Raw genomic sequence first — 27,708 nt, 5'->3', positions numbered from 1 at the left:
AATAAAACAGAGAGCAAGGGGAAACAAGAGAGTCAAACAGAGAGAGAGGGGGATAAGGAGTAAAGCGGGGATTCAACATCTGTCAGTGTCTGTTATATTTTCCACTAAATTGAGAGAGAAACAGAGAGAAAAGGAGGCAGGAGCTTAAAATAGCAGAGGGAGAAAGTTGGTGGCTGGCCAAGTCTGGATGAAGCATTCCACTTCCAGCTGTTGTAGTATTTGTGTATCAGAGAGAGCGCAGGAGGGGAGGCAGAGAGGACAGGGAAATAAGATGGTATTGAAGGTGGAGAATTAGAGAGTGATGAAGAAAGAGCAGAGTTAAAGTAATCACACAAGAGGTAGCAAGGACACTGTGGTCCTATAGGATAGATGTACTGGTAAGAATAAGCAAAGACACTACACGTTACATACAGTCATCTCACTCCACCCGTGTATGTGCCTAGAATATTCTGCATTCTTTCATTTTTAGAGTGATTTCTTTTCCAGATCTATGGATTCACACCTATAAGCATTTCACTATTTAGCTACTGTGATCAGAATTTGTTACTTAAATTGAACAAACCAAAGCCTTCCAAGCTGAAACCTAAGTCAAAGTCTAGTTTGACCCTCCAGGCAACAAAAGAGTTTCAGCAGCTTTGCCTTTGTTGGATTCCAGATCTGCTCTTTATGAATGCACCTGACCAAAACTTCCAGAAACCTAATACCATGCACTGCAGCTCATACAGGTAATGAGCTTTCACGCAAACATGTGCAAGAAAAAAAATGTAGGTGTGTAAGTGTGTGACAGGCACAAGGCGTGAAAGGTGTTTGTGAATAGATGAACGTCTAAAAGCATTCAGAGTGCTCGGTAAGAGTAGCGCTACATAAATGCCAGTCCAGTGATTATGTAGTTTCATGGTTTATTTACAACTCTAGACTAATGCAAGGCAAAAAGCAACAGATTGGTGTTGACTATTGATTCAATAATGAAAAAAACTGGTGAACTCAGCATGCGCATTGTGTATGCACATCTCTCCATGAATAACATCATCATTAAATGTTTAGTCAAGCTATAGTGTAAACAGTCTTTTAGATTCAATAGAAGAAAATCTTTGAACGCTACATTAATTCCATGACTTTAAATTTAATTATTACTTACTGAAAACTTCAGCCCCAAGAAGAAAAAGTGATTTATCTAAGCAAATTGTTATTAGTTAATAGTTATTTTTATTGTATCAATCAACACACAATCTGTATAAATACCGCCTATCATTTACTTAAACACCTATGACTGGATATTTCCCTTATACAAGCATTATCTGTGACTGATGTATGGAATTTTCTTTCAGCTGTAGGTGTGGAGGTGGAAATGATGGGGGGGGGGGGGGGGGGTGTTGCTTATGCTGAAATCAACAGGCTTTTGAAATTTGCCAAATTGACAAGCCTGAATGTGGACCGAACAGGTGGGAGGTAGTGCACTCTTAATGTGATTGCATGCGTCAGAATCAAAACCAAGCCTTTTACATGAAGAGCCAATTTATTTGAGATGTTGCATTTTTCAGTCAAAAGGCTCAAACGAGGCAATTTTCAAGCTGCGTCGAGGGTGTGGGAAGGGGGGTGCGAGGGTGAGTGGGTAGCCACTGCAAAGAACAAATTACCCCCATAAAATGCAAAAAGGCATACCCAACAATTTGCACGTTTTTATTGAAGTTACAACTTTTTAACTGGGCCGCATCAACAAGTCAGAAAATACCAGAAATAATGTCTGTTTCGAGTTCTCCGTTTTTGTTTGTTTGTTTCCCCAGACCTGAAGTTGCTGTTGCTGCTCGGAGTCCAAACTTATTTTCCACACTCGACCGTGATGTTGTCATTTGGTCTCAACTCAGTCTGAACAATTTTCTTTGCTTCGAGCGCCTTGCATCCACAATAAAGATTGCTTCCTGGCTGTTACCCATGCATAGAAAATGCTGCCGCAATGCTGTGGATCGCACCCAATGCATAGAAAGTAGATATGAATATTTTTTTTAGCATGTTTTGAAATCTGTCAATACCGATAATGATGCCAGCCTTTTGTAGTCAGAGAAAAGTGTGTTTGTGTCTTTTTCAGGGAAGCATAGAAATCATTTTATTTCCACCCAGAGCAGACCGATATTTGTCTGTGTAGTTTGTGCTTATATTTAAAGAACAATAAAACTGCAAAGATGAAAGAATTTTTTTTAACCAATTCCAATACGGCGGGGGAAAAAAGTTTTATTTCCAATAACTCTTGAGAAAAAATTCAAGCAAATAAAGAGAGAAATTGGTTGATGGGCCAAATAAAGGATTTTTGCACTCTGTTGATAGTGGAGGAGGATAAAAGTTTCTGTTTTGTTTAAAAAGCCAAAGAAAAAAAAATTGGCCTCATAACAACCACAAGTTCTACAAGTGTAGGAAAATGGATGGACTGATAGTCCAGAGCCATACAAGCTACATTGTATTACTTTGGGGGCATTTATGCAAGCACACAGACAGACCCGAACATGTCTCAAGTCTCACTAGCACTGCCTCCTTTTAAAATACATCTTCATTTGTTTTCATTTTTTCTCTGTGTCAGTGTTTTATTAGGATTTATTTTCCATTTAAGATGCACATGGAGCAAATGGTAAATGAGCCCCGCCTCACACTTCATCAGTTTAATACACGGCCTCTCTCAGTAAGCAAGCTCATGGATCGCGCCTCGCTGTAAATGGAAAGAACTGGCTGAGTTCATTTTATTTTAAAAAGAGAAAATCTCATGTGTTATTTTAATGTTTTTTTCTTTTGCCAAATGTACATCCACAATATGTTACTTTGTCATTTCATGCACATGCTGATCTATGCATGCGTGTTCTTTTCTAGTACACACTTCCTCCGGTCTTCTACTCAGGCTATTAACCTGTCTGCTTTCTGCAGAATATCTATAATTTGGCCGTCAGCAGCTAAAATTCTACCTGCTGGCACGTGGAGAAAGAAAGGTCCCGAGCATTCATTCTGGACACCGAAAGGACTGACTGCTAACACAGAGACTAATGTGGATGTGACGTCCTGGGTACTGGAGATTTGACACTGGGCTTAGCACACTGAGTGGATAATTGTATATGTGATGAGAGGGGTGGGTGAAATGGAAGGGTCGGTGTTTTTGCTTAACAGCACGAATGATGTAATCGTAGGCCAATAAAACAGCGACCAGTTGTGTTACTGTAAATGGGTACAGTCAGCCATTTTAATCTACCCTGTACACATTTTGTACCTTAATTAAGTTTGAATATCTAAACGAAGGCAAAGTTATTGATAAAATAGATGTATGGGAAATTATATTTGCTAATAGTAGAGCTGTTCTTTCTAGTCTAAGGAAATTAAGAGCCGTATAAATATTCACTTTACCTGCAGGTGGCACGAGTACTAAAATTACAGCAGCCATCACTGTCTTTGCCTATAGAGGACGCATCGACATGGGCACATGTGCATATTACTTTCTTTTCTTAAGGCTTGACATGACCAAAGAGATCCCCCACCATTAGGTGCTTTGAATGTAATAAAAGTATTAATTATGAGCGACTTACAGGCACAAAGAAGGGCAGAAACCTAAAGGAATACAGTACTTTAACATTACAGAAAAATGCTGTGACACCCCAGCGTTCTGCAGCATATCATTTTAAAAAGTTTGCTTTTGGTACAGGTCAAACAATGATATATAATCACCCGTGAATTCCTTCCATAAAGCTTATCAACGTCTAAGTCACAGGGGTAGCAGTCCAAGCAGAGCTGCCCAGGCCTCCCTCTCACCAGCCACTGCCTCCAGCTCTTCCAGGAAAAATACTGAGGCTTTCCCAAACTAGCCAACAGACATGATCATGTACTGGGTTTGTCTAGGCTTCTCTCAAACCACCTCACCTTCAAGGTGTCCATAAGCATTCTCACGAATGTCCAAATCACCTGAAATCAACAGCTTTAGGTCTTAATCTACACTAATGATGACCCCAAACCCTAATTCTAACCCTTGGCAATCACCTTGTTTCATCTGTGTTTTCATTCAGTTCCCCTCGTGTTGTGGCAATCAGGGAATAAACAAAAATCATCAATCTGACTGACGTACATCAAATATATATACACAGTTCTTCCAAATAAATCTTGTCCAAAGTAGAGCAGCAGCTCTACTTTGAGTTCCTCCCAAAAAACTAAGCTTTTCACTCTATCACCAAGGATGAACCGACACCCTTCAGAGGGAGTTCATTTTTGAATTATCTTATTCTATCACTACTGCCAACTCATGGCCACGAGCATCACTATCATTCCTGCCCTGATCTACCAGCCAGTCTCCAAATGTCTAATATTCACAAACAAAACTGAGAGGTACTTCAGCTCCTCCACTCACCCCCTCATCTCATAAACATGAGATATTTATGCAAAGTAATTGTCAGCTCGTTGCTAAGTTTGTGCTAAGCTGGACACCTGCTGGCTTTAACCACAAAAAGCTAGAATGATAAGATTTATGGCACTCTTGCTAGTTTATTCATGAGGTCTAAAAGCACAAAGAGAAGAAACATAGCTCACGTGTTTTGGAGACAAAAAAAAGTACATTTGGAAAAATAGTGTGTACGTTTTGTTTTGTGATAGGAAAAAAGTTGGAATTCTTTTTCTGACTGCCAAGACTTGGAAATACAATTTAAATGCTTAGAAATCACATGTTCTGACAGCAGGTTTAGGACTTTGCAGTGCAGGACCTCTAAGAAAGAGATTATATGTTACCTGACTTTCCCGACCTTTTCAAGTTTGTGTGATTTTGTGCATATGTGAGTTTATTGTTCATTGATATGTTTGAATCTGCGTTCATCATTCTCTACTCTGAAGTAGTGTGGCCATTTTAACTTTTCAGTCCATTTTTATATATTTACCAAGCTGGATTTTTCCCCAGCAACTTAAACAGCAGCAGGAGTCTATTGTGCTTTTGCCTTTGAATGGCAGATAGAAGTTGCACAAGTACATGCGCCAAAGGAAAAGAAACGCAAGAAAAACATAATCTAGGCGAAACCTTAAATTGCTGAGGTTAGTGTGCAGCCCGTCAATATGTGTAGGACTGCGTGGTTTTTGTGATCACTGTGTTTCTATGTCTCCAAGATTATGCCAAAAAAAAAGAAAAACAGTACACAAACCCATTTTGAAAAGGATGAACATTTCCCTCCTTCCTTTCAGGCTAATATGAACCATACACTCACCCACGACAGCTCGCCAAGAACAAAATGGTAATGGTGGAACATTGAGGGGGTGCTCTTGATTATTTATTTGTGTTTCAACAGGGGTAACCGGAGCTCCGTCACCACTATGAGGCTATGAGTCATAAAAGCCTGTTTATTTAGAAACCAGAACTTGCTGCTCGACAGCGCATTACATCTGGTGGCAATTATATCATTCAGCTCTCCGATCCAAGCGCTGAATTTAAGTCATATGCGGGAGAATGTGCAGCACTGTATGTGTGTGTTCATGGGTTATACATGACTCACGACACAGTTTTACTCGTGATACAAAAGCTAAACACATTTTGACTCGGTAGTTGCAAAGTCTAAAACTTCGTATTTTAGGAGTTTCTTTGAGGACGTCTTGTCTGAGTCAAGAATATTTCCAGTGGGTTTTGTCACCAAACTAACAAAGCCGAGCTGGTTTTCAGAAAAAGAAAAATGCTGAACTTTCTATTGTGACTTCTTTTTTTATGGGGGCTCCAGTTCAACAGCTGCTTCCCACCTTCACTAAAACACCATTTTGGCTCTGAGAGCGAAAACATCTTGTTTCATTTTAGCCGCACTGTTGTTGGGAGGACTTGGAGCACTAGCGCTCTCATCTTCTCTCCGCTCGTTCAGCCTCCTCCCCTCTCTCGCCTTTTCCTCCCCATAGGTCCTGTCAAACCTCTCGCTGGGGGAGAAATGGAAGGTGTGTGGCTTCTCGACGCCGTGTGTGCTTTTATGCGTGCTCGTGAATGCCTGTGCATGCACACACCTCGGAGTGCGTTCGTGTCTATTCGGTCAAGTGTGTGCATGCGTTTCAGTGTGACTCAATATGTGCCGTGTTTAAACCCACTGTCTCTGAAGCCTTACAAGACTCCCCATGTATAATTGGTGACCTATTACTTTCTGCCCATTGCATTTGACAGTTATGAATTGGAGACTGCCATGCAGACATGCTGATTAATGACAACCACAATTGGTACCTTTTAATTGCCAAGGATGAGGAGTCAGGCACTGCAGTGAGAAAAAGAGTCAGAATCCCGAGCAAATGCATACTTTTTGCACACATCTATGGCTGAAGGGGTGTGTCTGAGTCTCATCTGACTCTTTACATGCAGGTCATTTATCCCTTAAACTGACCAGTGTACGATTGAGCCAGCTGTTTGCATCCATGTGTCTGTGGGCTTTTTTTATGTATGTGAACCTAGAGGCTTAGGTCTGAAGGGAGGGTGGCAATAGTAATGTGTCTGATTTAGCACACATCTGGTCAAATGCACTCTGCATCAGAGGGGAGACTTATATTAGTACACAGCGCACACACTGGAACAGATCTCCACACCACCAATTAACCTGGTGTTTCTCAGAGCCTCTGGGCCCGACTTTGCTCCTGCCAAGACAGACGTGGGTGGCTTCTCGACCTAAATCAACCTACACTAATTGCTGGTCTACGTTCCCCTGTGTCTTTACCTTGCTGCCTATCAGCATCATATCTACATGCCTGATTTGACAAGTAGCTCCCACATATTCCTCTTCTTTAACTCAAAGGTTTCGGTGTTTCATTCTGTATTGTCAGCATGCTGCAGAAGTGGCTGCATGCTTATCTAGGATCTCTTGCAGCCGTGTAGTATTTGAGTGAGGTGAAGTCATATGTTGCTGTGTGAATGGCAAGATTAGGACCCAATGTGGAGTAATCGGAAGCGACACTGGGCTTAATATACAGTTTTATTGCTAGACTCACAGGGATCAAAAATACAAAAGGACTTTAACTGGGTAGATACTAAGAATTTGCCAACTAGGAAACTAAATGTGGAGACGCTTAAGTACACAAGCTGAACTAAATCAGGGAAAACAAAACAGAGGGAAGCAAAGCAAGTTAACAGGTGACAGACACACAAATACAAAAACATAGACATAAAAACAGAAAGGTAAACAAGCACAGAGACGGGACAGATGCAGGGGGAGACAGAGAGGGATGACAAACAGGATGACAACTGCATATTACAAAATAAGATGAAGCAGAACATAAACAGACTACTGTATGAACAAAGAATATATTAACTGCCAAACTTAAACATAAAAAATCCTTTAAACTAAAAGGAACTCACTTAAAACTTAAAATACTGGGTCAGAGACCAGGACCATGACAAGTAATGGATGGATAAATTCATGCCTCCTTTCAACTTGCAGTTGCTAAACTTTTCCTTTTCTTCTTCTTCTTCTTCTTTTTTTTTTACTGTATGCCTTTAGTGTATAGTAATTTCTGCCAGGGGTTCATGGTAAGGTTGCTAAAACTATTCATCATATTAAGAGCGACAAAAAGCCTCTCTTTTAAGTAGCACGTTGATTCAGTGGTGGAAACTGTTCACTTAGATTTAGAGCTCAGGTTTGGAGAAGAATAAGCTTTAGGATTTATGGGTAGGTGAGTCTACACTCACAGTTTTCTGCCTCTTTTACAGCTATTTTGGCAAGCTAACTTATTCTTGTCTTAGATGTCTGTGATCACTTACAGTCACTCCATCCACCACTTGCAACTAGGAATGGTTTTGTCATCAATAAGCATGTTGCCAGGAACCTCGGGACCTAGAATAGAGGTGGAGCCAGCTGAATTTATATGTAGCTGAGCTACTCCTAGATACCAGAACCTTAAAAGGAAATGTGGATTAAGTAACTGCGCTGTGTCATTTCCACAAAAGCAGCCATCTGTCTTCTTTTGGCATTTCTCTCCATGCTGACATAGGTCGTGAGTTTATGTTGTGTAAGCATGAAGTTAACGGGAATTCTGTCGAACTTAGTGCCATGACATGAATATGACAGGAAAAGCCTATAGTATCTGGAAATAACAAGAGCTCATGCAACATTAAGCTTTTTTATTGTTTTTTTTTATTGTCCACAGAAAGCCCTTCGTGCCTTTTCACCAATAGTATGATATATTTCATATAAGAACCATAAAAGAAAGGCCAAAAGATGAATGATAAAATTATACATTATCATTTACCTGCTGGGAGCATAATTATTCAAATGTGTGTGATAGGAACAGTCTCCCTGCCATTGGTCTTTAACCCCAACCCTCAGTTGAAGCTGCACTTTAAACAGCTGTAGGAGGGTGAAAGAAGGGATACTGACAGGTGGGAGTGTGGGCACCAAAGCAGAGGGAGCGAACTGTGTGAGCTGCAAATCCATCAACAATATTTCACTGAGGCTGGCAGCACTAATAGACGCATCTAATTAAAATTTTATTAAGTGTATGATTTGTGGCTCAGCTCAGGGACAAAGACAAGGGGTACTGTGATAGTCATACCAGGCAGTTAAACGTGGTTTGCAGTTCTGAGACAAAGTGTAAAGATACTATGTTTTCTGTATTGCTGGTGCTGCAGTGAAGTAGTCACTGTAATTAATGACTTGAACAATTTAGGGCCAGATTTATGCAACTGTAAAAATGCGCCAGTTAGAGGTGAAAGATCTGCAGCTGAACTAAAAAATGCACAAATTTATGAACACAGCATGCATATATAAATACTTTATACCATCATTTACTGATCCTGACCAAGTAGCTTGTAATAGAAGTTACTGCAGCGGTGCCACATGCATAAATGCACTATTCTTGTTTTTGTTTACTTCTGCAAGACAACTGTAAGATGTTTCTAGTCTAAATCATATTTATTGCTGTATTTTGACAGACATTTCCAATGTTTAAAGAGATGCAGGTATTTTTGTGCCCTCTGCAGATTTCCTTATGGACACTTTTTTGTGGAGAAGAGTGTCTGAATTGTCTTGCTTTTGCTGATGCTCCTTATTAAGTTCCCCAATCTTTGTTCTGTTTCATCAAAATACAGTTGTGGATCAGGGCTCAGCTAAAAGCATTTACAGCAACACGACAAATCCAAAACCTCGACACTTGACTCACAGCATGGTGCTTGTACATTGAATCATAAGCAGTAAATAAAAGATGGACATAGCCACTGTGATTCAGATTCAAATATCTTTATTGTCATTCAGTCAATACATCATTGGTGAACGATATTACGTGCACAGAGAAAACCAAGAAAATCACCCAGGGTCGGCTCTGACCCCATGGGTTCTCCAGGGTTAAGAACGTCCTAAAGCCTCGACCTTGAATGTCTTGTTGTTTTGAAACCAGAGATGAGCAGTAGGTGGGTCTGACAGGGACACTGAGGATAATGCATACTCATGTGGTAGCAGCTTATCAATCAGAAAGTAGGCCTCTCCTAAAGTATATCCTCCTTTATGTCTCTGATGTTAACCATAATTCATGAATTTATGATCACCTCATTGTAATATTGTATTAACTAGATCCCGACTAGAGTTGCCACTATAGCTCACCATTTACTGTGTGGCATTCCCAACCACATACTCCCTGCTTTCCTGTCTAATCTCTACACTGTGCTCACAAATAAAAGCTTAAAATGACCAAACTAAACTTTTAAAAACAAAACTATGTTTAAAAAAAAAATTATTTAAGAAAATGCTTGAGTGCGAGGTCATATGTGTCGACAGGTTGTTGTGCCATAGACTTTTTTTACAGTCAGACTAGATTTTAACAATCAGATGAGTCACCACCAGCTGGATAACAATCCAGCATTTCCAGACTCAGACTCAGATGGGACCTCCATCTTCTAACTACAGTCTATGTGATGGATATAGATATCGCCTGAGTCTTTCATGTATGGAGAAAATATCTCTCTCCCTGTGTGTGTGTGTGTGTGCGCGTGCGTGTGTGCGTGTGTGTGTGTGCGTGTGTGTGTGTGTGTGTGTACTCCCACATGGATAACATTGCCATTCTGGGCTTTTTCTGCCTCATAGACTCACAGCTGCTTTCTCCCATTTGAGGAGATTTGCCAGGTCTGATACATAATACAATCCATTTTGATGTTAATTCACAGTCCAGAAAGCTGCATAAATAAGAAGGCAGATGACATCACAGGTGCATACATAATCACACACCTATATCTCACATGAACGCAATCAGATTCACTTGTTCATGTAAAATTATTTGCAGAAATACAGCCGTGCCATCATCTGTATGACAAGGGTAAAGATAACATGGTAATACTCATAGTCACATTACAAAAAGTATAATATGGGGACATATATGTTTTATGATTAAAAAACTTTATAAAGTAGTCCCCTTGTCCACATCATTGCCTAATGTATTGCCATTAGCGGCGTATAATGAAACTGACCAGCATGGAGTCAGGTTATCCTCCATCAAACCACCTTGAGGCTGTCACAGTCCCAGAAACCCTTCTAAGTCAAGGGGACTGTGAACAGCTCGCATCAGGGGGGTCATGGATGGATGTATATTGACTCCAGAGGATGACTGGAAGGCAGAGAAAGACAGACGGGCTTTGATATGGACTCTGAACCGGTCCCTTGTCATCTACTAGATGGAGGCCAGAGAGAAATACAGGAGGGAGGAGGGGTGAAACAGAAGGAGAAGGGAAGGGGAAAGAAGGCCTGGGGAGTTTTTTTTTTAAAGTGAATATAGTTGTATCACGATGAAAGAAAGGAGGAAAACAGAAGGGAAATAAAGAGCAATGAAACCACCAGATTTTTCTTTCTTATTTTTTTAACACATTCGACGTTATGAGATATTGCTAACTGTTTATACCTGACTTGCATTTTTTCAAGCCTGAAAAAAAATATGGCATAAAAATTGGAAAATCATAGTGTTATATTTAGGCACTTTGTTGCTAGTAGCAGTTCTTTAACTGAATCTACAAAAACAGCAAAAATAATACAGTTTCACAGGCATAAAATGGTATTTTTGTGCCAACATGGTGATTCTCAAATGGCTGTTAGGCAAAAGCCTGGCATATCTTAGTATGGTGTGCAGTGTCTCCTTAAACTGAGGAAACTGGACTTGTGAAGGACAAAAGGAAAAGTGGCAAGCTGAAAAAAAAATATCTACAACTGAGGAACAGTACCTGAAAGTCATGTCTTGAGGAAATAGAAAAAACATCCAGCAAAGACCACACACTGGACCTTCAGGTGAGCCACCTACTGTTTACTGAAGCCTCATCAGAAATGGCCTCACTGGCAGGGAAGCTGTCAAGCAGCCATTCTTAGGGAAAGGAAACAGGGCAAAAAAGCTGAGGTATGGCTGAGGTATTACATAATGACTTTTCTGAAAAGCAGTGGCAGCAGGTCTTATCAAGCAGTTCATCCAAATTTGAATTTATTTGGTTCACATGAGGTCAGAAGAGAGTCAAAACAGTCAGTAATGTTGTAATGTAAAACACAGCGGAGGCGCTGTCATCACTGAATTATTAACACAGAAAAGTACCATCAAATGTTGAGCCACCATGCAATACCATCTGGAAAGTGTCTGATTGGCAAAAGTTTCATTTTTTTTAAGCATAACAATGATCCGAAACACACTGCCAATGCCGTAAAAGCAAACCTGGATAAAAAAGCACATACTATTACACTCAGTCATGGATTGGCCTCATCAGAGTCCGGACCTCAACCTTATTGAAGCAGTGTGGGATTTATTACTCTTTATATTTGCATGTTTCAATAATTCAGTAGTTGCAATTATTTCCCAGTTTTTTCCATCTAGACATATAGAAATAAGTGTGTGTGTGTGTGTGTGTGTGTGTGTGTGTGTGTGTGTGTGTGTGTGTGTGTGTGTGTGTGTGTGTGAAATGGAGAAATCTATCACTGGTGTTCTGACATCTGTTTTGGGTGAGAGAGCTAAATGGGCCTTAGATGCAATCTGTGACCAACTGTCTGTCCCAAAGCACAGACAGCTTGACTCTGTGACCAATAAGTCAGCTCCACTGAAAATATGTCATCTAGACTCGCCTGTGCATGTGTGTTTGTGTATCTTTGAGTGTGCTCTTTGTATTCTTTTATATACCCTTAGGATTCAAATCTGTCCATGTCACAATGGGTTAATTAGTGCATTTGCCCCTATCTATTATCTATTACCAAATTTCCCAGAGGAACTCACCCGAGGGATTAATAAAGTTCTATCTTATCTTATCTTATCTTATCTTATCTTATCTTATCTTATCTTATCTTATCTTATCTTATCTTATCTTATCTTATCTTATCTTATCTTATCTTGGGAAACAAGAGCGAGAAACTAAACAATTGACAAAAAATGCAAAGCTAACGATAGCGTGCCCCTATTTGACTTTACATAATATGAAATAAAGATGTTAATGGTAACGACAATAAATGTATAAAAAGCAAAGAAAAGAAGGCTTAAAACTGGAGAGTATTCCTTAAAGAATTACACATGATTTCTCTGTTTAAATGCTTCCTTTTCTCTTGACCCCTCTCGCATTTTCTCTCCTGTGCACTCATTTTCAGTGCGAGCAGCGGTGGTGGGAGAAAATGTGAGATCCAGATGTTAAACCCTCAGTGCAGATGTTCTCACTTAGATGCCAAGAAATGCTGATCGGCGTTGCCGTGCACATGCACACACAGTGGCATCAAAGCGAACTTAAAGATTTAACATAGACCCATATTTTTATGAAGAAAATCAGATATACACTCGTGCAGACAGGAGTGTTTGTGAAATTAAACCCAAACAGAAAATAAATAAATAAATAAAATGAAAAGCGCATGTCAGATCAATGTAAAACTCCAAAGCAGACCAGCATACAAAGAAAGAGGCCTAAAGGCACAGCGCTCCCTGTACATCAATGATTTTGGTACAATAACTCCCTGCTCTGTTTTATTCACTTAACAGTCACTAAGCTCTCAGTACTTACCAGAATGAAACACACGTGTGCGCGCACAAAAAAGCCTTAATGGTTTTCAAAATAGCTCCAAATATTAATGTTTCCTCTGTTCACTACTTACATCCCATGTAGCCCGTTATTGTAAAAACAAGCTGCATTTGAAGGACCTTGACTATTCTTGTCCAAGGACTTGATGCTAATGAAATGAGAGGAGAATGCCAGCATTGACCTGCTTGCATTAAGACCATTAGAGAGAAAGAAAATCTGGGAACAACCTGGCAGAGGAATCCAATTTCCAATTAAAAAAGAAATTATAGTATTAGTGCTTCAGGATTACAAAATACTATGTTTGGGGGTGTTTTACAACTTTTTTCTTCATCAAAATGATTTAGGAAATGTTACAGACTTTTTTACAATTGATGGTGTTGTTTTTTCTGTCTACGTTTATGTAAACCAAACAACAAAAGAGGACATCTTTCTCTCTCTGTCTCCACATTTTTCTCTCCGTGTTTCCTTCCCTCTAATGTGTATAGCACATCCATTTATATGTGGATTCAGAAAACAACATATTGACATCATGTTCGTGCACGTGTGTGTGTGTGGCATGCACACTGTTTGCTCATTATTTGTCCTTGTGTCCTCCCGGCCAATCGGTATTGATCGGACCATATTAAGTATGGAGAAGGCTGCTTATGGCGGCAGCCTGACTGAGTGTCAAGGGAGGCATATGGATGGAGGGGGGAGGACCGGTGTGGGGATGCATGTGAATATTGGTGAAAATGTTAGAGGGTCAGCTTAGCGTGGGAAGATGCAGAGTGGAAGGAATTAAACTGTACATGTATTAGAAGGTTCAACATTAGACTTTCTGTGTGTGTCTGTTACAGACATTCATCAGACCTTGTACCCTCCCGTGCAAAGAAACACACCTGATAGGGCTCCAACGCAAGATTTAAGAAAATCCACTTTACTATCAATATAATGCAATACATCCAGATACCTAAAGAACAGAATAGGTTGATCGCCGATGATTAACAGAAAGAACACGTATCATAATTTTTCATACTCTAACACTTTTAGTGAGGCAGTGTGAAGGTCAAACATTGCTTATGTGGTAGAGGGTGTGGTGGTGGCAGTAACCAAATAAGCAGTGGCTGAATTACAAATGACTCGCAAACTCATAAATCAAGTAAACTGTGCTTTATATTACTCTAAACATTAGTTTACCTCAAAACTATCCAGTTTCACGGGCAACAAAAATAAATGACTTCTGGGGGTCTTAGGAAGAATACATGTGTTGATATTTCATATAGTAAAATAAATGCATGTCCAAAAGAACTTAACTAGAAACAAAATGAACGAGAAGGAATGCTTCAAAGCAAAAATATAACTATGCCTAAATAACTGATGTGCAATAAAATCTCTACCTCTTTATTCTAAAACCAGCTAAAGGACAACCTTGGCGTAGGAATTCAACGTATTTTCTCTCAAGATATGTTAAAACATTAATAGTAAAATACAGTATCCACAAATGTAAACTGGGAACATATTTTGTTTCAACAATGCTGTAATTATGGACTTTAATGACTTGCAGAAACTAATATTTTATTCTTGTGATTGAGTATTTGCAGCATTGTTTTGGGTAATGAGCAGCTAATGCTAAAACTATAGTCAAATGTCTCTACTAACTTTTTATCATGGTGGGATTTTTTTTATATTTTTAGTCAGCAACACTATTTTCAAGACAAATTTCCCCTTAGGTTAAAGGTTACTTTAGATTAATGCATTTAAGCTTTATTTTATTCATTTAAAAAAAAATCTATTTTTTTTATAAGACAATTTTCTGTTATTTTTCTGGTACCACAACTACCAGAATATTGCAATTGTTAACATTCAACCTTTGTTCTTTAAACTTTCATTAAACTTATAATACGTTTTATTCTTACCATTGTTTTGTTTTGTCTTTGTTTCTGAAGTAATACCAGTCAGGCTATAGTTCATTTAACTTTCAAGTTGGTGCACAAAAACACCATCCATGATAAATTTCTCTCAGGTTAAGTTGCTCCTTATAGCCTTTGGCTAAATGCTAAAAGCAAATAAATGCAGATTGCTGTACAGTGTGAGAGGAAGGTCAGATGCATGGTTGAAGGTGAAAATCAGTCTTGAAGCACTGTTGTCAACATCGCTATTTGTACACTTGAACATGAGCTTGTCTTTGAAGAAAATGAGTCTCAGCATGAAGCTATTTATTTTTCTTGCCACGGAGAATCTCTTTTAACTTGAAAACCTAAGCGCAACATCTCTTTTGAATTGTTTATGTCTAAGAAAAAGCTGAATCTATTTATTGCATCTACTGAATCCATTTATCTCTCTCATTGTGGTTGGATTGCTACAGATAACAGCCCAGTATTCGTTCTGTTGGTTCAGGATTTGGAGTGCTGCCTGTTGGCTTGCATCAGTGCCCTCCTGTTTGTTTTCTCCACAAGAGTAGATGAGTCAACTGATTGGCAGTCAGACTACACGCTAGACGATAGTGCTAAACCTTGGCTGGGGTTAGCTGTTCAATTATTCACAGAAAAAGCAAAAGAAAGAAAGAAAGAAAGAAAGAAAGAAAGAAAGAAAGAAAGAAAGAAAGAAAGAAAGAAAGAAAGGGGGAGTGTGTGTTTCATGTGCGTGAGTAAAAGGAAAGAAATGAATGACAGAGTCAGGAAAAGAGAATAAAAGAAGATGAACAGGTGAAAAAGAACAATTCAAATGCTTAAAATCAGCTAATATAACCAATCGAAAATGTCCACTTCTTTTTATCACCCACCTTCAGTGGTGGAAGCTCTGCCTAATGCCTTAATCATGCTGCTAGCCACTGTCACCCACCACACCGTAGAAACACACATACAATAAAGCAGCACTAGCTCTGCCAACACTACACACAAATGCACCAACACACACTCCAAGCACTCCAGCATATGGGTCAGATCTAATCGCAATAATTTCATTTCCCCCCTCATCAGCTCCAAGCCAGATAGACTAAGTCCCATTTGTAACCACTGCAGCGCTACTGGAAGGAAATATGACAGATAAGAGGACTCTTGTAATAAGCCGGCTGTGTGGATCTGATAAATGAAGAGAGCTTTTGCCAGTTAGCTGAAGAAATATATTGTAGAATGGTGAAAACCCGAATGTGGTAGCTTGAGGATTCATGAAAATAAATGAAGAAACAAATTAACTTTGTTGATTAGCGGCAAGACGGAGGAAGCCGCTTGGAAACAGCTCAGTGCCACTTGGGATATCTGATATCACGGAGAAAGCAAAAACATAGATGTTTACGATACAGTAAATCCTCGTAAGCATCTTTTCAACAACAGTCACTCCTCATTCACACATGCACAAACACAGATGTGCAAGGCTAATTCTGATGAGAAATTTTAATATTTGTGTCGAGCTTGGGCCTGCGTCGTGCACATATGGTTTTCAGGGGTAGAGGTGGAGTCGCTCAAGCGGAATTTGAAACATAAATAGAACAAAGGATTGTGGGAGGTGGTTAATTTCAGCTGTTTCCATGGCAGGTAAGCTCCATCGGCAAGGCTCTGATGTTTATTTGTGTGCTAATGTTTCTCTTCACAGCATGTAAAATTATGTTTGACATGCTTTGCACAGTTCAAAAATATGCATGAAAAAGGGGGGTTTAAAAAAGAATCAGCACCAAAGGAAAGTCGCACTTTGAGAAAATTGCAGTATCACACAAAGATTTTAATGGCTGGATTGTTTAAACGGGAGGAATTAGGGTGAAATGTGGAGCAGATCGAATGTTATTTGTGCAATACTGTTCGACATCTGATCCGTTTCTCTCGTGACTGAGAATTTCAAACCTTTTCTGAAAGGCACATTCCAGTGAAATCAGGTCAAAAGCAAAGTGAAGGACGTTATCCACGAGCCGAGAAATGCTTCAGTGCATCTAAGAAAATCACCCATGTGAGACCCAGCACATAAACAGCCACCTTGTCAATCACCTTGTCAATCAGTCAGACACTAGGTCATCAACTCGGTAGGCCAGTTCTGCATTCACCCCGCGACCCAGTCATCCATCTTTGTATTGTTCTCTCATCTCCTTTATCCTCTCACCACAACTAAGCTCCACAGACCTGTAATGATCCACTGTCTCCTTCACTTACTAATGCTTGGTCGAGTCAAGCCAAGACCTCTTCCCTCCACCTCCTACTTATTTCAAGATTTGCTGTTTATCAAGGATTTTTATGTTGTTGTTCTCTTTTCTTCTGTGAAATTAGTTTGTCTTCTGAAATTTCAATAGGTTTTAGCTTTATTTGAGCTTGAGATTCTTAAGATTTTCTTTCATTAACTACTGATGTCTGTCAAACTTGCATCGTCTTGCACGTTAAGGTGCAAAATTCTCACTACTACAAATGAATAAAACCCTACCAAGCATCACCTGAACAGCAGATGTGTTCCAGGTTTTATACAATAAACATTTTTACTATTTAAGGCGCTTTCCCCTCGCTGCATATTGATTCATCATCAAAAAGGAAAAAGGAGAAATTGTTTCTGCCTCTTTTCAGCTCTTTTGAAGAAAAAAAAATTAGTGTGCTTGTGAGGCCACTGAATTGGTATAATTACATGGGTTTAAATGCAAATTTACAATGTGCTTATTAATTCTATTCTGCTCATTTCAAATGACTGACTGCACTTAATTAAATCAGATTGATTAGACCTTTTCTAGACTTTCCTTTTACAACCACATAATTATGACAAATAGAGCCACTTGACACCAAATCTACAGCAGAGGAGTGAGCTTTCTTTTCTCTGCCATTCAGCGTCTTTCAAGTCCTGCGTGGGGATCTATGGGCGGGTCACAAGACGGCACATCATCCTGAGGGAATAGTGTTTATTTATACAGCGATTTAAGGCCACTGACCTGTTGTTCACATTTTACCAAACCATTCATGAAAACATTACATCAGCCATTACCTCTTCCCACACACCACATTTCAAACACCCCCATTTCAGCCTCAGTTCTCTGGACAGACTTTTCCACTTTATTAGTTCCTCATCAGCGCACCCACATGACCTGAAGAAACGGGAGACCACACTAGTCAAAATATGTTAGTTATATGATGCTTAATCTTCCTAGGAGCTCCTAAATTGAAACCAGGCTGTCAAAATAATACAGACGATGGCAGGAATACGTATTTCCTTTAATTTGATACACTATCCCAGTCTATGCAGCTACAGTGGCTCCTTTGGCTCTGTCCTTAATAACACAGGCTGTCTGGACTCGTTGCATTTTGTTCCACTCGCGCTTCCTGAAGTCTAATGAGCACACAAGATTAGTTGTTTTTCACAGTGTCACAAATCTAGGTGTGAGACAGCACTAAGAAAATGGCCAAACTTGCAGTCGTCCTGTAAATATCATTCTTTGTCTAAGAACAAGAAAGGTGATTATGTGCATAAACTTTCTAGTATTCTTTTGTCAATGCGTTTACTCAGCTTGAATATTAATAATTCCAAAAAACCAGTGCTAATGGTGCGTTGAGCACAAGGGGAAACAGGATTAATAATTAAGAGTGGGGGAAAAAAACAATATGCAAAAAACATATTCAAAGAAATGTAATATTTAAAAAGCAGCACCCCAGGACCTGGCGAGTTAATGGCTGAAAGAGCTCCTGCTCTTCAAGTGTTTTTCTGAGCTTTGATTGCAATTTGGAGAAAGAATTATCTCATCGGGGTGCGTGGGTGGAGGGAGGTCGGATCTGACTGTGAAGTGCTTGTCATTACCAAGATCTCTCCCCTTCTATTTTCGCTTGTTCCCTTTGTCTAACTCTTTCCCCTTCTCCCCTTTGTCTCGGTCGTCGAGGTTGCTCTGCAACTGTAGCTTGGCAGAGTCAAAATATTAGTGAGTTTTACAGCACATGACACATACAGAATATTTATATAGCTTTGTGCGACCCATGCAAAGAAGACATATTTAGATAACTGTGCAAATTTACTAAACATATTTGGAAAAGAAAAACTTCAAGACTCAGACTGTAAACCTGACAGTCTATAGCTATTGGATTCAAATTTATAATCAGTGCATCGACACATCTGCGAGTCCATTTGTAGATGCATGCTGAAGCTACTTCTCTCATCACTCATGCACCCCATCAAGACAGGTTCATTTTCCACATTCCTTCTCCCTCCCTCTTCTCCATTGATTTGACAATCACTGTGTAATCTCGAGCTTAAATGACTCTTTTTAAAAATGCCGTGGGCACTAGGGTCATGATATTTCCCCTTAATTACTGTGCCACATTATCACCGTAAAGCACTTTCCACCTCTCTTGCACTTCTAATTACATTGCTCCGATTGCCATGACACATCCTTTCATTTGCCGATGCACTTTGCGAGCTTATGTGCGCGTGAGCGAGAAAGGAGTAGTGAAAGAGCAAGGGCAAAAGAGGGAGAGACAAGCAGCAGCGTGTCTTCATTGAAGAAATATTTTAAATCCTTTTTTCACACTCACAATTCTGTTTGGAAGCCTTGACATTTAAAACAGATTAATACAATTTATCTGAACCGTCGGAGATGAATAAACAGAAAAAAGTTTCAAGCAAAAAAAAATCAAAGAATAAGACCGAGAGCAAATACATACTGAGAACACAGCAGCGGTACGCCTGTGTGGTTAATTTTGTGCAAATATCAGTTGTGTATTATTGTCAGAAGCAGCAATTAATCTTTTTTTGGAGACATTTCCAACCATCAAAAGAGTCTTTTTGCTTAAATATAGTTTCCTGGTATTTGTGCTTCATTCATTAGTAGAGGGGAGACGGAAAGGGGGACGAGATAAATGACTAAAGATTTGATATTAATTTGTTGTAATGGAATCACCTATATACATTCATAAAAGAAATTGCATTGTATATAACTATATACATATATATATATATATATATATATATACATATACCAAAAAAGCATCAGAGCATCAGTATTCACTTGGCAGCTGAACGCAGCCATGCTCTCAGTGAAGTGCCACATATAATTTTGCATTAGATGTAAAAAAACAAAAGGTATACATAATCAGTGTCTTGCTACCTTCTGATGGATACAGAGAGTAAATGAATTGAAAGGGAAGTTATGCACACAGCAGCTGGGACCAGAAGGTATACTGTAACAATCACTTATACTAAATGGATGGACTGTACTTATATAGTGTTCCACTTAAAGCACTTTCTTAATATAAGCCTCATAGAACACTTCATACCAGTTCTTTGTTCTTATGCCTAAACACTGGGGAGAAACTCAGGGTTCAGTATTTTGCCCAAGAATTCAAAGATGCCGACTGCGGGAGGCTGGGATTCAACCACCAACCTTCCAATGGAGTTTTTCCGAAGGAAAAACTGAAAATAGCAATAATGATAATGCATTGACTATATTTGATATAGTGTGAAAATTAAATAAATATATATATTTTCATAATAATTTAATGTTTATATGTAAAATGTGTCTATAAGCTGGTGGAGATATATCTAAATGCATTTGTTTCCCAGATAAGCAGTAGTAGATGTTAATTTCTAGTTTGATCTTAATGTTCCTTTTTCTTATTTTTGCAATGTCTAGAAAACCCACATGGATACACAGTATTTGTTTTATTGTAACAATAATATAATTGTGCTACAGTGGGATTTAGTTGATTGCTATTTAGTTTAGCATTGAAGGGTTTTGTTGAGAGCATCTCTGCAAACTAACATGTAGTGTACCAAAGGACAATGACCCATGAGAAATTCATCTGTGACTCATATTTTTTAAGAGCAGAAACAAAGCATGAACATGAAACATCTATTCAGAGCACATATTTAGCACAGCCAGTGGCTGAAATGTGCCCAGCCTTCAGCTGAGCTCCTACGTGTAGTTTCCAATGCCAAATTTACAAAGCCAAAGCCGTGCAGACCTCCAAAAAATGATCACTTTTTAACTCCTGTGGTCACAATTAGAGAATCTGCCTCAGCTTTTTAGTCACACACAACTGCAAAGCTGTTACGCCTTGCACAATAACCGCATTGTAATGATCAAAAGCATTTTATTGCAATCAGAGATCCCTGCGCCAACTAATTCAGACCTGTTAAATGTCACCATAAAAAGTTACGACACAATGTGTGCAAGATAACACAGTGTAACTACACTGATTCAATATTTGGCTGAGTTTTCCCATTTTAAACACCCCAACTCCTACCAAAGACCCATTTTACTTGTCACTGTGTTCACAAACCATTATGAGGTCTTTTCCACTGGTTTCAGAGTGGGATGGGGGAGGGGCACAGGGGATGCAGTTTCACCAGGTGGGCTCTCTGCTAAATAGCCGCTGCTCACTTAAGCACTTATTACTTAAATCTAGCTACACAGACAGTGTTACATCTATGTCCGTTTTTGAGAGCAGGGCTCTGTGGTGTAAATTAGCCTTTTTACATGTAGTGTTTCATTTCCACTTTAAAACTGATTTTATATTATTTTGTCCAGAACTGGTCACAGGATGATCAACTCACTTTCAATGTCATACACTTTTACTGGGATCAATTCTGATCTTTTAGACACCTTTGATTAAGAGGTTAACGCATAGATTAAAATAAGTCTTTTACATTATTTTATATCATTTGATATTTTGAATAATTCAAGGAAAAACTCACTGGTGGTTGAACGGATGGCAGATTTCCATGCATGTATACAACATGATAGGAAGTGTCTAATCTTTGTGTATAATCTGTAAGCAAAGGATGACTCTAGGCATTTTTTTGTTTGTTTGTTTTTTGTTTTCATTTATTTAAAGTTTGTGTTTTCTCAAGTCTATTTTCTGTAAGATGAGTTCTGAAGGACCTTCTTGATGGCACAGTGGATGTTGGTCAGAAACACTTCATTTCCCTTCTTGCTGAGGTGAACTCCATCCAGTACAAACCTGGTGTCGTCTTAATATCTCAGGGAGGGATGTTCAATGATTAAACCTCCAAAGGAATGAACTGCCTTTCTCATGGCTGAGTTTACAGTTTTCCTTGATGTACTTTGGATTCCCGTACCTCCGCACTTGGCGTTCGTTGATGCAGGAATATATGATTGTCATGGAGGGGAACTTTGCATGCAGTTCAATCAGTTCTTGCCGCCGGCATGTGAAGTGAAGTGGTGATATTGTTGGACAACCCTTTCCTGTGTGAACACTATTTGAACCCTGGTGTGTTTCCATTGGTGGTCTCCATTTCTCTTACTCTCTTTCAAGTCAAACCTATTATACCCTGAGTCCTGCAATGTGATACATAAGTCTTCAACACTTTTGCCAGTGTGTTTGAAGTGCCATTACACAGTAAACTGATGTTGGTTTATGTTGTAGAGGGCAGAGACAAATGAGACACGCATGATCATTTATCAAATAAAAACAAATTGTGGCCTGTATACTTTATACATTGTGGCACCTACACAGATATGCACAGATAAGAAATAAATTAACGTAAAAACCAAATTAAAGTACTTTAGGTGTTGAGCCATTTACATTGTGCCTGAACAGTTTCACTGAGCCTTCACAATGATTTTAATGTGGAGTGATGGATCACCATTTCTCCTAAAGAAAGAAAGAAAAGGGTGTTGTTTCCTTCAGTGTTGATTTAACAGAAATATGATAACATAAATAATAGAAAGTAACAGAAATACTCTGACAATTGTACGGTAGCTGGAAGTGTGATTGATGTTCAGGCGGAGAAGTGCAGTGGATGTTTTTGTGGAGAGGTTTGTATGTGAATAAGATCAGAGAGGTAGTGATCGACTTCAGTAGAACAAGTGCAACTGCAGGGTGCATGGCGATCCTGGGACAGGATGTTGTCTTGGTGGAAGAGTACAAGTTGTGAACTGATAGACCAACACAGAGGATGTATGCATAAAGTGAAGAAAGTTGAGATCTTTCACACATGCACCAAAATGATGGAGTTTTTTGTTGCTCAGCTACGGCGAGCCTAGTGTGCATTACTGTGGTCTGCTGGAGGAAGCAGCATTAGAGCTGGTGATACTCTGACAGACTGAATAAAGAAAGGCTGGCTCTGTAAACAGCTGCAAACTTGAAGCTGTAATGGAGACGGGGTCACTGACCACACTGTTGGATAATCCTGACCACCCTGTGCATCACAGGACAGACACCGGAGGACCTTCTCTAACAGACTGGTACAGATACAGGAAACCTTTCATACTGTTAAATCTTTATAACATAATACATCTGTTTGACAGATCTGGCAGAGATTTTATTGTCATTTATAATTCAGTCTGGCTTTGCTTATTTAGAAATTTTTCATTGGTTTAGTCTTGACTTATTGGTTAACTTAATAGCTTAACCTGTCTTCATTTAGCTTGTCTTTCATTGCATGGCCAACATTCATTTCAACAACTAAATAAAAAAATGCAGAATCTGGAAATATCTCCACTATCTCTTCTGTGAAAGCCACAACATTTGTGACTATTCCCATTTTGTGGTTTGGTGGGTGTCAAATAAATATATATTTAAAATATAACATGACTAACATAAAACTGGATGTATTCTGCAACTGACTGTTTCATTTCTACACTGTACAGAAGAGTGTAGAAATTACCTGTAACATTTACCTGTAACATAAGTGCATGCCATGTTGAATTAAAAAGAGGCAATCATCTCTCTGTTATTGTTAATGTGCTTCAGGTTAAGTAATTGACCCAAATATGGAGAGAGTCCCCTGAACGCCGGCCAATCATAGTTGACCTAAAGATAAACAGATTAAAGCTCATTATTTTTGCACAAGGCTATTTCTTAACAACTATTAAGCAGCCTAATTAATGAGAAATAGAGTTCCTAACATGCTCTAATATTCCAAAATTCCAAGATTCTCTACTCTTACTTTACATCAAAAAAGTGTTATACAACAGATTACTTTAATTCCTTGGTCAGAGTGTCGTGTATTGTGTATCATCACTGGCAGTCTCATCTATACTGTATATCTGTATATACTGCATATACTGTTTATATACTGTTTGTCTCTTTTTTATTTCTATGTGGTTGCATTTTTTTAACATGTTCAAAATAAAGATTCAGTTCAAATTCAAATATAGTAACCAGTTATCCATCAATTGTAACAATTTATTCCAACATCTTAGCACTCTGCACGATTGCACGATTGCACATACATGTTGTTATTGTGTGTGTCATGATACTATTGTCCGTACTGTTTGTCTATTCTGTTTACATTGAGAGGAAAAACATAACTTGATGCCCAATTCCTTGTATGTGAGCACATCCTTGGCCAATAACGCTGATTCTCACTTTGATTCTGAATATGTATTTACTAAGTATAACCTCATGTCATGGGTACTGGTTGTATGCACGATACCTTCTTCATATGATACAATCCTCCACTCACCACTTTTCAGTGTGCATTTTGGCAGAAATGAATCAAGATGTCTGTGTTTGTGACTGTGTGTGTTTCTGCATCTGTGTCATTGAATTTGAGTTGGTTGTGTGTCGCTTTCAGCCTCTGATGACCTTTGCGTGTTGCTGCTGTGAGCAGAGTGACCCGGCTGTACTCATTAAAACCAATGGAACGGATCATTCCCCGCTAATTGTTTTCCACTGACAAATGGCTCCTCTGACTCCCGAAGACTGCTGCAGGGACCCTGCCTGCCTAAAGCATACTCACTTCACTAATGAGAAATGCCTGTCTGTAAGTATTTGTGTGTGTCTTTGTGTGTGCGTGTGTGTGAGAGAGAGAGTGAGAGAGTGAATGTAAATGTATGTCTGTAAATGCACAAAAGTGTGCATTTGTGTATACGATATTCGTCGTGCCTGTCTCCCTCGCTGTGCACTGCCATGTGTAAAGCCGGAAACACTGCTACATTAGGCTCAGCATAAGCCATTAAGGCATTTTTCTCTTGTCAGTCACCCTAACACCGAGATATTATTAACAAGTAAAGTCTTGTATCTAACTGCTTAAAAAGTCAAGATTTACAGTCAGACATTTTTCATGCAAGGTGTGGATGGCAATCATTTTAGTACAGCAAAGGTAATTTTTCCCTTATTTACACCGTAGGTAAAACATTTTCACCATGGCAGCTTTAACAAAACCAGCCAGTCTTTCTGCTATCACATGGTATTTTTAATTTGTTTCAGTAAATATACAAACCATCAACTGTGTGCAACACATTCACGTAAACTAAAGGTAAACTCAAGGACAAAAGATAACTGGCACTTAGAATACAGGAATTTGTTTTTATTTATAATCTTAATGGCAGGACCAAAATTGTTACAAAATACTATTTTGGAAGAAAAAAATCTTTCCTGACAAGGTTTGTTTAGCTACAGCGCTGTGCCACAAAATGACAGTGTTAAGGTTTAAAAGAAGGGCGCAGGAGGGGTTCTATAAGGCCACACCTGGTGCTGCTATTACAGCACACACACACACCTTTATTTCTCTCTGTTGTCCCTTTCTCTGGTTCCACCTGTTCCATGGTCCACTGGATGACTGTGAATCCTATTAGGGGACACCCTTCAGCACCCCAGCCCCTCCCCAGCTTCACTACCTGGCACTAATCCATCAGAGGGGCAGTCAGGCTGTGCACCACTCCTCCACCACCCATCCCTGATTCCTGCCCGTGCCCAGTGCTGCAGCAGAAGCCCCAGCTGGGGGACCGCCAAAGCTTGGTCGTTATCAGATGACGGATAGCTTCATATCAGGTGGGTAAAGTGCGCTAGCATTGGAGAGGGCCATCTGGCTGATGATTTGGGGGAAGTTGGGAAGTCGAGTCTGCAAGTGAGGTATAGCAAGGCAGGTGATGATGATAGATGGGGCTGAGAGCATAACCGCCAATCACGGTCTTCTTTGGTAGCTATACATGTGTAGATGAAACAGTTTTACTACTAAGACCATGCAGGCATGAACAGTAGCACTGTAGTACTATTTATATTGTGTACAAATTTCTGCTTTCTTCTCTCCTTTCATTGCACTGACTGCTGCTGTCATGCAGTGTCAACATTTCAGAAGTTTGATGAATGTAAGCACAGCAGAAGTGTTATTTAGTAAGACAGTACAAGAATGGGAAGTGTGATGAGGACACTGACACATCAGCTGCTGATGAAGGCGTTATTGCTTCAGCTTTAGCATCAGTCTTGGATAGTCATCTTCTATGATGATTAAAAATACATTAAAAAGATATTTATTCACAAATATCATAGCTAGGCTCTGTTCTGACTGTACTCAAAATCTTTGCGGTTGTCCACACTGATATCTGCAAAATGGATTTGCGTGTCCAGATGCACCAAGTCTGTGTGGGTTGCTGTATTAATGATATAGAGATCAGTGAAAACAGCTATACTGGTAAAACGGTTTTCCAGAGGTCCTTCCATCATTTCCTCTACAGAAGCTGCTGTTCTCCGTGCTGTTCCTCCACACTGCTGCTAACAGCAGCTTTGATTCTTCTAAGCACTTTATGGTTTTGTTGTGTATTACATTTCAGGTGGTTTTCAGTCTTTCTTTTTTTTCCACAAAAAAAAAATTTGAATGGCTGCAAATTTGTGATGTTGTAACCGCTGGTGTGTCCAACAGCCAATGAGGTAACCATAAAAGCAGCTTAAGAATTACAGGGGTCAGCATTCAGAGATGTAAAAATGCATGTATAGCATTTTTAGAAATTACTTTTATGTAACTGAAAACTATGAGTACGCTGTTATCTTTTGTATAATTTAGCTCTGCATGTCCATTAACTATTAATGCATAGTTTTTTGAGTTATGGTGCCCATAAAATTTTAAGGATAGGTATCTAGGTTTTTTTGGCTATACAAGAGAACTTTTCATATGAAATGTGTTGTAAAGTTGTCATTGAGCGCATTTGCAGTTGTTAAAACATGGTCCTGTCCTGGCAAATGAATCCACTCCATCATCCCAAGAGTAAAATCCAGTCTAAACTTTCAGAGGTTTTGCTCGCTTAAAAAAAAAGCAGACATTCTGTCAGACCCACTGATGAGGAAAGCAACAGAACATTTCTCGCATCTTGTCTCTAGTCTTAGCTGTCGAGTCTTCTTTTTTCTTTCCACAACCAGAGGGAACACAGAAGTGACAAGAAAAGGAGGAGATAGATGTAAAGACAGAGAACGTGTGGTGGCAAACAAGCAGGGAGATGTAATCTTTTCACATGCTCAGATCAAGTGCACTTGGAAAACAATAGAAACTCAAAGGATTGTTAGCCCAGGCAGAAGTATGTATCTGCCATTTTGGGCACTGATGCACACAAAGACAATACAATGATGCTAGCAGGATAACTAAAGGCAATTTAAAGTCCAATAGGCACTCACCAATTAAGACTTAAAAACTGAGCATACACATACACAAAATTTCAACCAATTATCACTTCGGAACAAAGCAGACTTCAGCCTACTCAGTGTGATCTGTGTCAACCATCAAACAAATTCCAGAAGGGGGAAAAAATATCAACTGACACAGGAGCAGGAGAGGCACTCTTCATGCTTACTTCTCATCTGTTGTGTCTATGTGCACTGTCTTGGTTGACTCCAAGGGAGTTGAGGGCTAGGAGGCTAATAGGCTGGTGGCAAGCAACTTATAGGCATCTGGGGTTCTGGTTAGTGGGTAGTTGGCTCAGAACATGGATGAGGCTTGTAGACTTGATGACAGTCTGCTAATGTGATGACTCAGGAGTAAGACCAGGCAGAAAACTAGTCAACCGCAGTAAAGTAGTTTTTAAGAATCTCTCATTTCCAGCCTTTACCACAGCTGACTAGTGT

The 27,708-nt window shown here is 39.3% G+C and overlaps 1 long non-coding RNA gene across 1 annotated transcript; it reads left to right on the top strand.

The window, feature by feature from the left end:
- The first annotated feature begins 16,369 nt into the window (after positions 1–16,369).
- Positions 16,370–25,658, top strand: LOC146362845 (uncharacterized). Its single transcript, XR_014799144.1, has 3 exons — positions 16,370–16,488; positions 24,449–24,637; positions 25,452–25,658. It is a non-coding gene; the product is annotated as an uncharacterized LOC146362845 (long non-coding RNA).
- Positions 25,659–27,708: the final 2,050 nt, after the last annotated feature.

The sequence above is a fragment of the Perissodus microlepis genome, chromosome 22 (assembly GCF_051167445.1).
Source record: "Perissodus microlepis isolate ML-2025 ecotype Zambia chromosome 22, ASM5116744v1, whole genome shotgun sequence".
Classification (NCBI taxonomy): Eukaryota; Metazoa; Chordata; class Actinopteri; order Cichliformes; family Cichlidae; genus Perissodus; species Perissodus microlepis.
The sequence above is the reverse complement of the archived record's forward strand: the minus strand, read 5'-3'. Positions and strand labels throughout refer to the sequence as shown.